The 14,633-nt window shown below is 47.0% G+C and overlaps 1 protein-coding gene across 1 annotated transcript in view; it reads right to left on the bottom strand.

Annotated features, from left to right (window-relative positions):
* Window positions 1-14,633, bottom strand: part of tup (LIM1_Isl and LIM2_Isl domain-containing protein tup) — a 184,413-nt gene that overhangs the window by 50,152 nt on the left and 119,628 nt on the right. The window lies entirely within an intron of this gene.

Below are 14,633 nucleotides of genomic sequence, written 5' to 3'. Positions count from 1 at the left end.
GCCCGTGTGCTCAGATTTGGGTGCACGTTAAGAACCCCAGGTGGTCGAAATTTCTGGAGCCCTCCACTACGGCGTCTCTCATAATCATATGGTGGTTTTGGGACGTTAAACCCCACATATAATAATATTAATAATAATAATAATAATAATAATAATAATAATAATAATAAGCAATGAAGCATGTACGGTAGCATCTATACCGAAGCTACATCCGACGGCTGTCAAATCGTTATTCACACCATATATAGGTAAACTGAGCGTCGCCGTTGAGTGCCCTCACGCAAGCGTATGTGTATAAATCCTACATATGTTCAGCCTCTGTTTAGTCCGAGTTCGGCAAATGAGTAACACGACGAAGTATTACGCTTCAAAGCCCAAAGCCCAATTCCAGCTTTAAAAAATGCGGTAGCCGATCCCTTTGCTGAACAGTTTTTGCACTGAAAGATTAAACGAATAGATCTTTGAACAAACTTTTTTTTTCCAACCCGCTTTCATTTTCGTGCTATCATGGTCGAAAATGAAGTCGGTGATTTGGAGTTTGCCCGCGAAAACACTCACAGCAAGCACAGAACACGCAGAAGGCTATAATGATGAAATTTAAGTAGTTATTAAAATTGAAAAGGGAAATAATCAGTAGAGCACCCTGTTAAACCACCAATTCAGGATAACTGCACCACGACCTTTAAACTAATCGCCTTCATTCGTACTGTCCACTTTGCAGTGAAGGAAAGTTCATGCTCAAACTCAGAACCTCCTCACCACTTGCAGCTCAATGAGTTGAGGTCACCGTGTGCCGGAAATGATGGATTTTTTTTTTTTACACTTATCACTGCGCTTTTTGGAGCTAAGGAAAAAAAAAAATAGCCGTAGTTTTTTTGAAGTCCTTATTAACTCCTGGCGTTCAGCGTAGTATGCAAGCTAATCTTCTGACTTGAAGTTCTGCCAGTTGCTGCGTTCTGATTAGTTTGTTCGCTAAGAGAGAATTCGCTGAAAATCTAATGTGTTTAATCAAAATTTCCGGTATCCTTGCCGCATCAATATTTCACTTTTTTTTCCTGTGCCTACTAGTTAATAAACCGAACATAAACGACTGTCACTTAGTGTTTCTGCATTCTTGGCTCAACTTCGAAAGGATAATGCCCCGCCGCGGTGGTCTAGTGGCTAAGGTACTCGGCTGCTGACCCGCAGGTCGCGGGATCAAATCCCGGCTGCGGCGGCTGCATTTCCGATGGAGGCGAATATGCTGTAGGCCCGTGTACTCAGATTTGGGTGCACGTTAAATAACCCCAGGTGGTTGAAATTTCCGGAGCCCTCCACTACGGCGTCTCTCATAATCATATGGTGGTTTTGGGGCGTTAAACCCCACATAACAATCAAGGTTAAGCCTCTTGTGCGAAAAACTCAGGGCACTTCGCCAGCGACGTCCCGCAGAAACAAACAAACAAGCAAACAAACAAAAAAGAAACCAGCAAACTGGCTTTTCGATCAACACGGAAGCCTCTGCACACCGGTGCCGATTTGAAGCAGCAATGCATTTACGACGTGTCAAAATGCCTGTCAAAGTGGTCCATTAATGTGACATGCACGTACCCTGGCTACGTGCGACACAAGGGCAGTGGGCGTGTCGTAAAATGCGAAGTGTCAGACATCCATTCAGAAACCTGCATGCCCACTTGGCAGCTACAAACCGCTCGCTCTATCCTAAAGCCAGTATTTATTTTTTTCTGCGTTCTTTTTTATGTTTAGCTATTTTTTGCTTGCTTATGCCGGGAACCGCCTTATTTTTATGCTGTGGATTTAGTTAATCTGCAACTATACGAAATGGCAATATAGTTGTTGCCTATCCGACCAATCGGATATGATGCAGCGCCAGTAAGTATTTCAGGACTCAGGTATAAGCACAGCCGTCAGCAAGCTAAACACGAGCGCTTCGCAGTGTGATCTGACATAGTTTGATTGACGCTGGCGCCGCGTAGCTTTGGCTTCGTTCGCAGAGATGTTACTCTTGCATGCCGACGTACTATCCTAGCATACCTAAATGTTATCTCGGTAAAAGAGCCTAGCGCTTCGCGGCTGGCATCAAAGTAGTCCAGGTCACGCGTCGGAGCGTTCGCGTTAAGCTTGCTGACGACCGTACTACATGCTGCGAGTGCACGTACAGTCTTTATTATACGTATACCCGATTCGTTATTGCTTTGGCATCGCTTTTGTTCTTTCTTCTACGTTTTACCATTGCTCTTGTAGTCCATTCCGCGATCCCATAACAAGTCACTCCTATATACGTGTCATGCCAGTCAAACAAGCCAGTTGTCTGCCTCGGTGATGCTGTTGTTACGGTTCTCGGTTGCTCAGTGGCAGTTTCGAACCCGGCCGCTGCGCTTGCATTTTCGATTGAGCTCAAATGCAACGTCAGTGCACGTAAAAAAAAAAAGATGGTCGAAAAATTCTGGAGCCCTCTCCTATGCGGCGTGCCTTATCATATAGTGGTTTCGGCTCGTATAACACCACATATAATTAAACGAACCTGCACAGACGCCTGATATTCAGAAAACCAGTTCCGATCCGGGCCTATAAAACTACCCTAGTTGTCACGCGATGCCAGTAGTGTATGCGCCGTGTTTCCTTAACTTTTGCTGCAGCCGTCCGTGCTTGCTAATTCGAGCACGGGTTCGCTTTTTCGAGTTATCGCGCACTTCGGTATAGTTGCACGAGAACTTACTCCCTGTGTTTTTTTTGTGTTTTTTTTTTCCCGCTGGAAATGCCCCGCTATGTTCTGGTTTGCGAGCGCCCAAGTGCTGCTTGTTTCTTACTGGCTTTATTTTATTTTTTTTAATCGACGCGCCCATCGCGCTGGAGGCGGCGGGCATGTCAGGGCATGCAGTTTCTGCGGCTCGGCCGCCGTCGAACAAGCTCCCTTTCCGCGTTTCGGTCGCTTCCTAGTGTCTTGCAGCGACAAGCAGCCCCGATGCTCGCCGGAGCGTGCCTCGGCGCCGGCCAATCTCGGATATGCGCCGAAGAGGCTGCGTGCGCTTGCGTCGTCGACATACACGCGAACGTGTTTCTCGGATTTCGCGGAAAACCAGGAGGCCGGAACGGCGCCAAAGCCGGTCGTAGCTCGCTCGCCTCTCGGTGCAAGCGACGCGAGTCTAGCTGGTCCTGGGAGTAAGACGCCTGCCTCTTCTCGTGGTTTCGTAGCATCTTTTTTTTTTTTCGTTTATTATTTTGTTCGCACATTTGCTCTAGTACCGAACTGCGTAGTTTATCTTCGTTTGGGCTGCGTATTTCTAGCTGTGCGCATCTTTGTATGTGTGTGGACGCGTTGGTTTCGTTTCTGTTATGTTGTTAATTTATCGGTCTTGGTGACACGCGAAGGTGCCACCGTGCTATCCCAGCCCCCCTTTTTTTTTCGGTTCCTCTCTCAGTGCTTGCGGAAGAAGAAGGGCAGATCGCATATATAGAAAGACATCGCGACCATCGTTGTTTTTATTATTATTTTCTTTTTGGGGCGTGTCAAAAGAAAATAAAAAAAACTTGACCCTTCATAGAAGAAAAGACAAACAAAAAACAAACAAAGAAACCGTGGAGAGGGGGCACTCTTGGCCTACTCGGACACCGCTGCTAAAAAAATAATTAGTTAATAAGACAACCTGAGTGTAACGTACTCGGAGTGGACGTTTCGTTCTGTGAGGAGGAGGAGGATGCGCTAAGGCTTTTGGAATAAATGACGGTGTTCCTTCATCATATTTGGTTTTAAATATATCTCAGTACGCACTTTCAAGTACAGTCTTGCGTATCGTGAGCCAGCGTTACTAGGCTGTGCTTTCCCAATAACAGCAGCTAAAAGCTTGCAAAGCTACATTTTTCGTTTATATTACAGTAGATATTACTAGTTAGCCAACAGCGTCACTCTATTCTTATCTGTCTCTTTTCAACTTCCCTCTAATTTCGTTTAGCAAGTATCTAAATATTTTAGCTTTAGTCTCCAATCTTTTTTATACTGTTCGGTCACTGTACACAGCAGCAGCGTCGTAGCCGTCTCTTGGTTTCCCTGCCATAAGCACGCCGCGTTCAGGTCAGCGGGTCATCCTCGCACGCTGGTTGGCGGCAGCGCAGGCTGGCCAGCCACTGCGGCCTGTCGACCGCCTGCTGAGTGCCCGTAAGTACGCTCTGAAGCGTGGACAGGAGACTCGTTAACGGTGGCGGCGCGCCCTTTTCACCCGGCCGGCTATACCTTGGGCCAGCTGGACTGCGGCAGCTTCGAACAGAGGGCAGCTGTTGGCCCCTGACGCAGCCGTGTTCACGGACGGCTGCAGGGCGTCCCGTCAGCCGTGCGACACGCTCCCGCGAGCCTTCAGGTGAATGGTGTAGATATAAAGCGCGCTTTTGCCTGTGTGCGCGTGCGTGTACACACTGTACAATATGAAGTGATGCACCTCGGCGTGAAGTGAGCAGCAAGTCCTCCTACGATAGCTCTACGCGGCCTGTTGAGGCGTCGTGACAAATCGAAAGGCACAACGCTACTGAAACGTTCCGTATGCGATGTCCAATAATTCCGTATGTTTCCGTAAGAATCTTACGGAAATATATGGAAAATATATAGGAAACATATGTATTCTTCATGGAAACATATGGAATTATTGGAATCGCATACGGAACGCTTCTGTAGGTAAACACACCGTCACAAATGACCGTAGACGAGCATTGACTAATAGCAAATATTTCGTTTGACCCGTGTTAGAAAGTTTTTTTTTTTTTTCACCCCTTCATATGCGCGATACGCTTTTTACGAAATATTGGATTTTTAGCGGAAAAGTGTCCCGGTAATTTATGCTCACAGACTCAGAACTTCGTCTCGCATGCCGTGTGCGTGAGCGTTTCTACGCCGTGTACGATTTGTCATGATCTACCCACGGAATGGAAATGTTCGAGCGGCCTCTGCTGTGTTAGCCCGTGTTGACGTGGCAGTACAGACCGCCCATTGGAATAATTTCAACTGTAAACACGCGGAATAAGCATATATACACGGCATCGTCACCTTAATTGACTCGCTTGAAGAATGATTGGTTGATTGATTGATTGATTGATTGATTGATTGATATGTGGGGTTTAACGTCCCCAAACCACCATATGATTATGAGAGACGCCGTAGTGGAGGGCTCCGGAAATTTCGACCACCTGGGGTTCTTTAACGTGCGCCCAAATCTGAGCAGGCGGGCCTACAACATTTCCGCCTCCATTAGAAATGCAGCCGCTGCAGCCGGGATTCGATCCCGCGACCTGTGGGTCAGCAGACGAGTACCTTAGCCACTAGACCATCGTGGTGAAGCGCTCGCTCGAAGAATATCTACGACCGATGAGCAACCTACTCAGAGGAATCGCCAGTGGCTTAGCCAGAAGGTGGCACACTGGGCCCGTGCCCCCACCCTCTCATTGGCATTTTTTTTACTATGGCATGCATAGCAAAAACTTACCATTTATAGAGGTACCCCACACCCTCCCCTTCAAAAAAAGTAATTCTGGCTACACCCCTGGGAAGCATTCAGCTTACCTGTTACTGACTGTTACTGATTGTTGCGAGGCCGTTAGACTTACTGACGTGAAGCGTGGTTGATTGATTGATTTGTGGGGTTTAACGTCCCAAAACCACCATATGATTATGAGAGACGCCGTAGTGGAGGGCTCCGGAAATTTCGACCACCTGGGGTTCTTTAACGTGCACCCAAATCTGAGCACACGGGCCTCGACATTTCCGCCTCCATCGGAAATGCAGCCGCCGCAGCCGGGATTTGAACCCGCGACCTGCGGGTCAGCAGCCGAGTACCTTAGCCACTAGACCACCGCGGCGGGGCGACGTGAAGCGTGGTGTTTTTGGCTATATATGCATGGCGCATCGTACAAGAAGATCCCCTGGAGGAGTTCGCTATTTACGAGAGACGGGAGTCTTCCAATGGGTGATCTATTCGTCGTACGTATGATAACGTCTTTCCGTTAACATGCACGAGGTATCCGTAGCTATACGAGGTATCCTTAGCTGGTTGAATTGACGCCGTTTAAGCACACCTTCTCCTCCGGGAAACTTTTTTCCCGCCCTTTTATCTACTTGCCAATGCAGCAACCTTATCAATGTATAACCAGCCTCCATCATTATCCAATTCAATCGTATCGATGTGATTTGGCGCTATCTTCTTTAATGGTAGGAAGAAAAAAAAACAACAAACACTTGCGCATATCTTTTGAGGCACATGAAATTGGCCCGAAGAACGAACATGTCCATTTTTTTCTTTCCTCTCTCTCCCCCTCTTTAATTTTTTCTTTTAGTCTTTTTATAAAATGCATCTCTCGGGTTACACAGATTCCAATTTGGCTTTTTATTTTTTATTTTACTTGAACACACTGCAGGCTCAATCCGCCCTTTCAGAAGTGCTTACTAAGAGAAAAAAAAAGCATTTCAAAGATAAAAGAAGAAAGTAACAATCATGAACAGAAATGAATGGCCCGCACCTCCGCAACGAATGATTCAACAGTAGTGCAATTCACAACACTATCCGGTAACATGCTCCATTTGCGAGGACAAGAGTGAATATTTGTGAGTGTTAATGAGGCTCGAAGCTTGTCTGGTCGTTTTACTGTGGTCAGTTTTTATGAGTGTAAAAAGGGTGAAGTAAATAACGTGAATTCAGAATTTCGAAATGATCGTGGGACAAAAGATAAATGAGTTTCAGTTTGGAAACTATTCTTCGTTGTGAAAGTTGTTCAAGGTTTTCTTTCGCTAATAGCTCAGAGACTCTGCACTGTCTGGAATACTTATAATATATGAATCTGGCGGCTAGTTTTGTGTGCATTCAATTTTATCAATTAGGTGTTTTTGGTAAGGGCTCCAGATCGACTCAGCATACTCTAACGGGGGTCTAACAAGTGTTTCGTAGGCATTTATTTTCGCACGCGGTGAGGTGTTACGTAGCTTACTTCGTAAAAAAAAATAGTTTACGTTCGGCGGTCTGAAAGATGTGAGGTGCCCAATTGTGATTAGATGCGAGGATAAGGACCAAGTATTTTAGCTGATGGCATTTTTCGAGTGTGGTCTAACCAAAGGTATACCCGAAATTTCTTAGATTTTTTTTCGTTGTTGTCGGCAACTGACATACGTTTGGTTTTTGGCGCGATAAGTATCACGTCCCATGCATTGCGCCAGGAACACCCCGCCACGGTGGTCTAGTGGCTAAGGTACTCGGCTGCTGACCCGCAGGTCGCGGGATCGAATCCCGGCTGTGGCGGCTGCATTTCTGATGGATGCAGAAATGTTGTAGGCCCGTGTACTCAGATTTGGGTGCACGTTAAAGAACCCCAGGTGGTTGAAATTTCCGGAGCCCTCCACTACGGCGTCTCTCATAATCATATGGTGGTTTTGGGACGTTAAACGCCACAAATCAATCAATTGCGCCAGGAACGGATAGATCGCAGTGAATTATTCAGTTGTATTTGATCCCTTGGATGACGTCATCCGAACCTCACGAGTGCTGTTTTACTTATTAACCATCAACCACTCTTCGAACCGCCACGTGTCACGTGCGAGTGTGAAAGAGTTAGAAAGAGAGAGAAGTGTTAGAAGCACCGCATGCGACCGAGTGCGAGTTTTCCCGCAGAGGAGGCGTGCGGCCTCCAGGGGGAGCCGCGAGCGGAGACGCACGCCATCAACGTCGTGGCGAGAAGCGCGCCTTCGTTCGCGCATTTCCTCACGACGCGGTTGAGACAGCGACAGCCCCTAAGCTGATTAGCGGAAGCCTCCGACGCCGCAGCAAGGCAACGCGGCGTTGCTCGTCTGGCAACATCCGCGCGTGAGGGCGCTCAACGCCGCGTATACAGTGCACACGCCAAGGGTGAGCGTCGTCTCCCTCCCTCTCAGCCGCTGAGGCGCGGAGTTATAATGCGGTTACGGTTAAGGTTGCGCCTCGTCCTACGTGGAAGCCTCGGAAACCGCAACGCGCAGAGTGGAGGCACGTATATACATGCACGTGCCGTATGAGCCATGAGCAGCAGCCACTCGCATTAAATAAAGCGCTGTACAAACCGACAAATCCATCGTGAAAACATGTCTGGATAGTTGCGCTGCACATACACACACACACACACAAATATATATATATATATATATATATATATATATATATATATATATATATATATATATATATATATATATATATATATATGCAGACATGGTGGTTGAGTGGCCGTAGCGTTGCATATAGTCCAGTAGATCCTCCGTGAGCGGTCACAACGTGGTCTATTTCGACGTTTCGGCCTACAGTCTGGCCTTCATCAGGATCCTGATGAAGGCCAGACTCTAGGCCGAAACGTCGAAATAAACCACGTTATGACCGCTCACGGAGGATCTACTGGACTATATATATATATATATATATATATATATATATATATATATATATATATATATATATATAATGAAGTCTAACAGCCAATAATACCAAGGAAAGTATATATGGGGAAGTTATTAGACCGAATCTTGATGTAATTGTGAAGATGGGAGAGGCCTTTGCCCTGCAGTAAACGTAGTCAGGCTGATGATGATGATGATGTGAAGAAAGAAAAGTCGGAGAAAAAATAACTTGCCGTGGGCAGAAACCAAACCTGCGACCTTCGAATGACGCGTTCGATGCTCTACCACTGAGCTACCACGGCGGCTATCCTCCCAGCCACTTTATTGGGTATATATATGAATTTAAACGTGGGAGTGTCAGTCAGCGCCATCTGTAGCCATGGCGGCGAGTGTGGCATACTCTTTATGAGCCTTTGTGGCGTCCCGTAGCACGTGAACTTATCACCAGCTGGCAGCTGACCAATAGTCCCTCGTATACAAAAAAAAACAACCTAAAGGCACCAAGTCTGCCAGTACGAGACCCTCGTAATGACACTTCTTTATATATATATATATATATATATATATATATATATATATATATATATATATATATATATATATATATATATATATATATTGATATATATGTTGGGTTTAACGTCCCAAAACTACCATATGATTATGAGAGACGCCGTAGTGGCGGGCTCCGGAAGTTTTTGGCCATCTCGGGCTCTTCAACGTGCACCCAAATCCATTTTCGCCTCCATCGAAAATGCAGCCTCCGGGATTCGATCCCGCGACCTGCGGGTCAGCAGCCGAGTACCTTAGCCACTAGACCGCCGCGGCGGGGGCCCGTATTGATTACCACGAGTTCACCACAGTTTTGTAATGTCCCTGCTGTGGGACATTGCGATTGTGCTTTAGCGGTCGCGGTGCTCGGCTGCTGATGTCGCGGGTTCGATTCCGGTCACGGTCGTCGCATTTTGATGGAGGCGAAATTATGGAGACCTGTGTACTTTGAGATTTCAGTGTTAAGAGAACACCAGAAGGTCAACATTTCCGGAGCCTTCCAGTACGCTGTGCCTCTTAATCGTGCTGTGGTTTTGCCGCATGAAACCCCAGATATTATGTATGCGGCCTTCACACCTAGGCTATGCCCTATGGGGCGTTTAGGGTGTTCGTATATAAAAAAAGAATTATAAATGCCTGGAAAATTATATTTGCAACTGCTCGCGGCTGGCCTGACGTTTTCGTCAAAGGCGGGTCATCACGGAACGGTTCGCTAGAAATTATCTGCGGCTAAGGGTAAGCGCACTCTTTCGTTATATTTGTAAGAAGGCATGCTTACTGTTAGTCAAATGACTTCAATGATGGTGTGGTAACCATGGAGCTTGACCGATGACCCGCAGGTCACGAGATCAAATGCCGGCTGCAGTGGCCCCATTTCGAAGAAGGCGAAATTCTAGAGGTCCGTGTGCTTCAATGTAGGTACATGGTAAAAGACACCATACGGCCGAAATTGCCAGAGCCCTCCACTATATGGCGTCTTTTATAATCTTATTGTAGTTTTGGCACATAAAAGCCGTAGTCTAATTATTGTTATTGACCACATAAAGAAAAGGAAGACGAAGCGACCAGGAAAGAAAGAAAGAAAAAAACACCAAATAAAGAAGCAAAATGTTGCGTTGATTTACTCCCTTCGTCTCTTGCAGCGTCAGCGCATATGCTAGACACCGGCACCGCGACACGCCTTTGCACTCCGTCTCGGTGCGGACTCCGTTTTTTGCGTCATCTCGCAGACCTCGTCGCGCTCCCTAAACACCCCGACGCATAGGCAGGCGGTCGCGGTGGCCCGACGCCATATAGTGCGCTTGCAGCCGTCGCGTGACGACGAGAAACAACAAAATTAGTAAACAACCAAACAAACAAAACAAATAGACGCATCAGGTAAGGAAGTGAGCGAAGGGGGGGGGGGGAGAATCGCTGATGTGAATGGCGGGCGCAGCAGTGTCGCGTCGCTCATTTATTTATATTTAAGGCCGCGCCCCAAACCGCGGCCGTAATTTGCAGGGCGGGAGGGAAGTGCGGCGGCGAGGGCTCATCAGCTGCCGCCCCGGTCAAGTCGGCACGCCGCGTCGTAAAATGCGTGCAGGGAAGAAGCATGCAGGAAGCGTCGGAAACGCTCTGGGCCTCAGCTGTTATAATCCCATAACCGTTGTTCGCCTGTGCGGTTCGGGCCGCTTCTACGTGTAACGCTATTCCTGCATAAATTAAGAATTCGGTATTCCTGCGTAGATAACGCGTTTGCAAATTTTCGAATGCCTGCAGATTACTTTTTTTTTGTTCGCACAACGGCTCTCAATAGTTCCTTCCACGGGGCAAAGCTTAAGTAACGTTGCCTCTTCGAGAGTGTCGCGTATCGTATAGGTAGTGTCACTCCGTGCAAATTTCTAATACGTCAATGTTTGTCTGAATGTACGTGAAACTTGTTCGAACGAGGGCACCATTAAGTAATGAGCTCGAATACTACCTAGTCGGCACCTCACGTCAATGTCTGTTTAAAAATAAAAAAAAGTACGATTCTGTTGAAACAACACGGTACCGCATTATACAGACACGCAGACCTTTTCAGAACGCACCGGTTCACAAGCACTGCACGAGACTACACCCCCAAAAGATGTGCACGTCGTTTCACAAGTCACACACATAAACAGAAAAATAGGGAACGGAAGAGGCAAAAGGATGAAGAGGAGTGAGTGACTGTTGAGAACTGTGGAAGGCTGTGGCAATGCTCAAGCTTTCTTTCTTTCATAGTTTGTTTCTGTTCTTCGTTTTTACGTCAGTAAAACAGCAACGCATGAGGGGGGACTCCACGTCATGAGCTCGTGCATGTGCGTAGACGAATCCATGCATAATAGAAAGCGGTGCATGCTTTGCGTGTCCTATAGAGGCGCACCTGAACGCGACGCTACGCTACTTGGGGGTCACGCGCCGACCGTCGGGACACCGAAGGACAGGATGACCCTTATGCGCCAGACGCACGAAGACCGTAATTGCTTTCGTGCACTGATACCTTTGCAAACTCTACATATGTGCTCAGTGTTTACCTGAGACGTAGGCGAAGATTGATGGGACAATAAATTACAAAAAAGGTGACCTCGTTTGTTATTCTGCGTCAGAGATTAAACAACAATAACTGAACGTAAGGGGCCTTCAATACTTTTCTGGTATTTTAACAACGCGAATCTTGGGCGACGTATTGCAAACAGTAACATAAAGTATGTGGTTAACCTGATCGATACCAGTTACGAGGTGGAGGATAGAGAGCAGGTTAAGCAAGAACATCTATAGATTTCTTCAGACAATTATCGGAATGGCACCTGGCGTTGTATCTTCCTTTATCGATAGTTCGAAAATAAATTTCATGCGAAGGAACCGCATGAGAGAATCGATTTGTGGGAAAATCGATTTCATGAGCAGCACTCGGCGAGCAGCTGTGAATGCGGTATGTTCTGGCTTTGAGCCAAGCGTAGCAAGGGGCGCACCGGTAATAATAATAATAATAATATATATATATATATATATATATATATATTAACACATACCTGCCACGTCACAGGTCGCGGGATCACGGCGGCCGAATTTTCGGTGGCGTCAAAAAAGCTTGAGGACCGTGTGCTCAGATTTGGGGGCACGTTAAAGAACCCCAGCTGGTCAAAATTTCCAGAGTCATCCGCTACGGCGTCTTTCATAATCGTATGGTGCTTTTGGGACGTTAAATCCAAACAATCATTATATTATTATTGGTTTATAGCTATATGCGCATTGAAGGACCGAGTTTTCCACTATGCCACGTGCCCGGCATGATCTTATTGTGATCATTATATAATTTTGAACAGGAAAAACTTGTTCTTCGCTGTATAGATACAGAGCTCAGAAGCAGTCGCTTCGTCGCAATCCGTACCGGGGAAGAAAGGATATTCACGTAACGACGTAGGAAAAAAGAAAAGCCACACACATCACTTCGTTGTTTTGCTCACTGCGCATCGATCGCAGTTAAGGTTCTCATAAAATTCAAACTAAAATGCCGAAACTTCCATTTTTTTCTGTTTGTGATACAGCCACTGCGTGCGATGAAGACGCACAACACGCAACCCTCGTCCCGCATCAGCGACTATGGAACGACACCGTTACGCTATTGTGCTGCCGAGCGTGTCGGCTGATGTCGAGCAGCGATAGCTTTCAGAGGTGCCCGATCCTTGTTAGGCTCGCGCGCCAGAGCGTGGACAAAAGCGCGAGCGGCAACGCGCTTTCCTAAACGTACGAATTGAAACCGTGTACATTCGAGAACGGCATATGCGACGGCTCTACAGATCGCCCACACGCCCGAGACGCGTTCGGGCGTAACGTCGCGCCGCATATACGGCATACACGCGAACTTCGGGTTTTAACAGGCTTCGCTTCTGCGCATCGTTATCTCGCAGGCCAGCTGTCATTTACAGGGTGTCCCACATAACCTGAGCCAGAAATTTGAAAATGAAAGACACTTCAGTGGCAAATTAAACCAAATGCGTACTACTCGCACTAGCCTATAGGTACTCAGACTATTTTATTTAATTGATTGGATTTGATTGATTTGTGGGGTTTAACGTCCCAAAACCACCATATGATTATGAGAGACGCCGTAGTGGAGGGCTCCGGAGATTTTGACCACCTGGGGTTCTTTAACGTGCACCCAAATCTGAGCACACGGGCCTACGAGATTTCCGCCTCCATCGGAAATGCAGCCGCCACAGCCGGGATTTGAGCCTGCGACCTTCGGGTCAGCAGTCGAGTACATTGGCCACTAGACCACCGCGGCGGGGCCAGGCTATTTTATTTATCACCACACTAATTAATTAAATTTTTTTAATTACCTATACTTTAATTATATGCTGGAAACCCAGAATATGAGCACTCATATGTAGAGCACTTCCAGAAACCACCGACTAAATTGTTTCCTGTACGATACGTCTAGCGCTGTTATTTTTCCAGCGCTGTAAAGAAAGCCTATAGAAGCACTATAGCAGTGCGCTCGCGGTCTGTCACACGGCTTCTTTTCACGTTTCGCGGGCTTTCATTAAACCGTGGAAAAAATAGCAGTGCGAGACCAATTTAGTTTGTGGTTTCTGAAAGTGCTCTACATCTCAGTGTTCATATTTTGGGATTCCAGCCCATAATTTAAAAAGTTAGGTAATTAAGAATTATTAATATTTAGTATGGGGATAAATAAAAAAAAGTAGCCTGGGCACATACAGGCTAGTGCGAGTAGTATGCGTTTGGTTCAATTTGCCTCCTAAGTGCCTTTCACTTTCGAATTCTCGGCTCCAGTTATGTGGGACACCCTGTGTATGTGCTGGTGCTTGTAAGATCTTGGGAGCAGCTTTGGTGGTAGCTGCCCGATCACGATGAGCGAAAGCTTAGTGTTTTCACGCAATGTCGTTAATTTTCAATCGAAGCTTTCACAAGTGTTGTGATACTCGGCGGCGGCACTCCCCACCAATCGTTATAGGGTACCTTTGTCTCGTGACGCATAGATGGCGCTGCTATCAGCAGTATTAATTTGAACTCGCTATGGGACGCGTGTCTCGTCTTAAAGAACGAGAATTTAAGAAACGCCAACACATGCGGAAGAAAGCGTGGTGTAAATAGGGGGTTTTGGAATAACGCATACTAGCGCTGCGGGCGTAGCGGGTGTCATACGAGTTTTAGAATAGCGCCTGCCCTGCCGCAAACCGCAACGCACGATCGCAGCGACACCTTAGCCTCGAAACCAGCGCTTGCGGGCCACATACGGGCCGCGATCGCCGCACGCAATTTCGGATTTTCTGCGTGCGGTCCGCGAACGCCGACTCATGTTACGACGCATGCGCAGTCGCAGCGACCGCACCACAAATGTTCGTGGTGCGATATTCTAAAACTCTCTAATGTCTTGAAGCCACTGCAGCAAAACGTGTAGCCACAGACTCCTTCGTCACAGTAGCGGAAGGGCTGTGAATTTTTTGGCCCATCGTGTCTGCAACGGCTGTTTGACGGGTCGACTCTCCCAGCATTTACGGGTCTCCACACGGATCTCCATATTTACGGGTCGACTCTCCCAGCAGCTCCGTACGTTATATGAGCAACAAGCGAAATGCTGCAAAGGTGCGCGCATTTCAATGCGCCATTTAAGAAACCCAAGTCGACGTCTTCCGTCTTCTGTAGCATAGCTGGT

Source organism: Rhipicephalus microplus, chromosome 1 (genome assembly GCF_043290135.1).
Source record: "Rhipicephalus microplus isolate Deutch F79 chromosome 1, USDA_Rmic, whole genome shotgun sequence".
NCBI classification, from domain to species: Eukaryota; Metazoa; Arthropoda; class Arachnida; order Ixodida; family Ixodidae; genus Rhipicephalus; species Rhipicephalus microplus.
The sequence above is the reverse complement of the archived record's forward strand: the minus strand, read 5'-3'. Positions and strand labels throughout refer to the sequence as shown.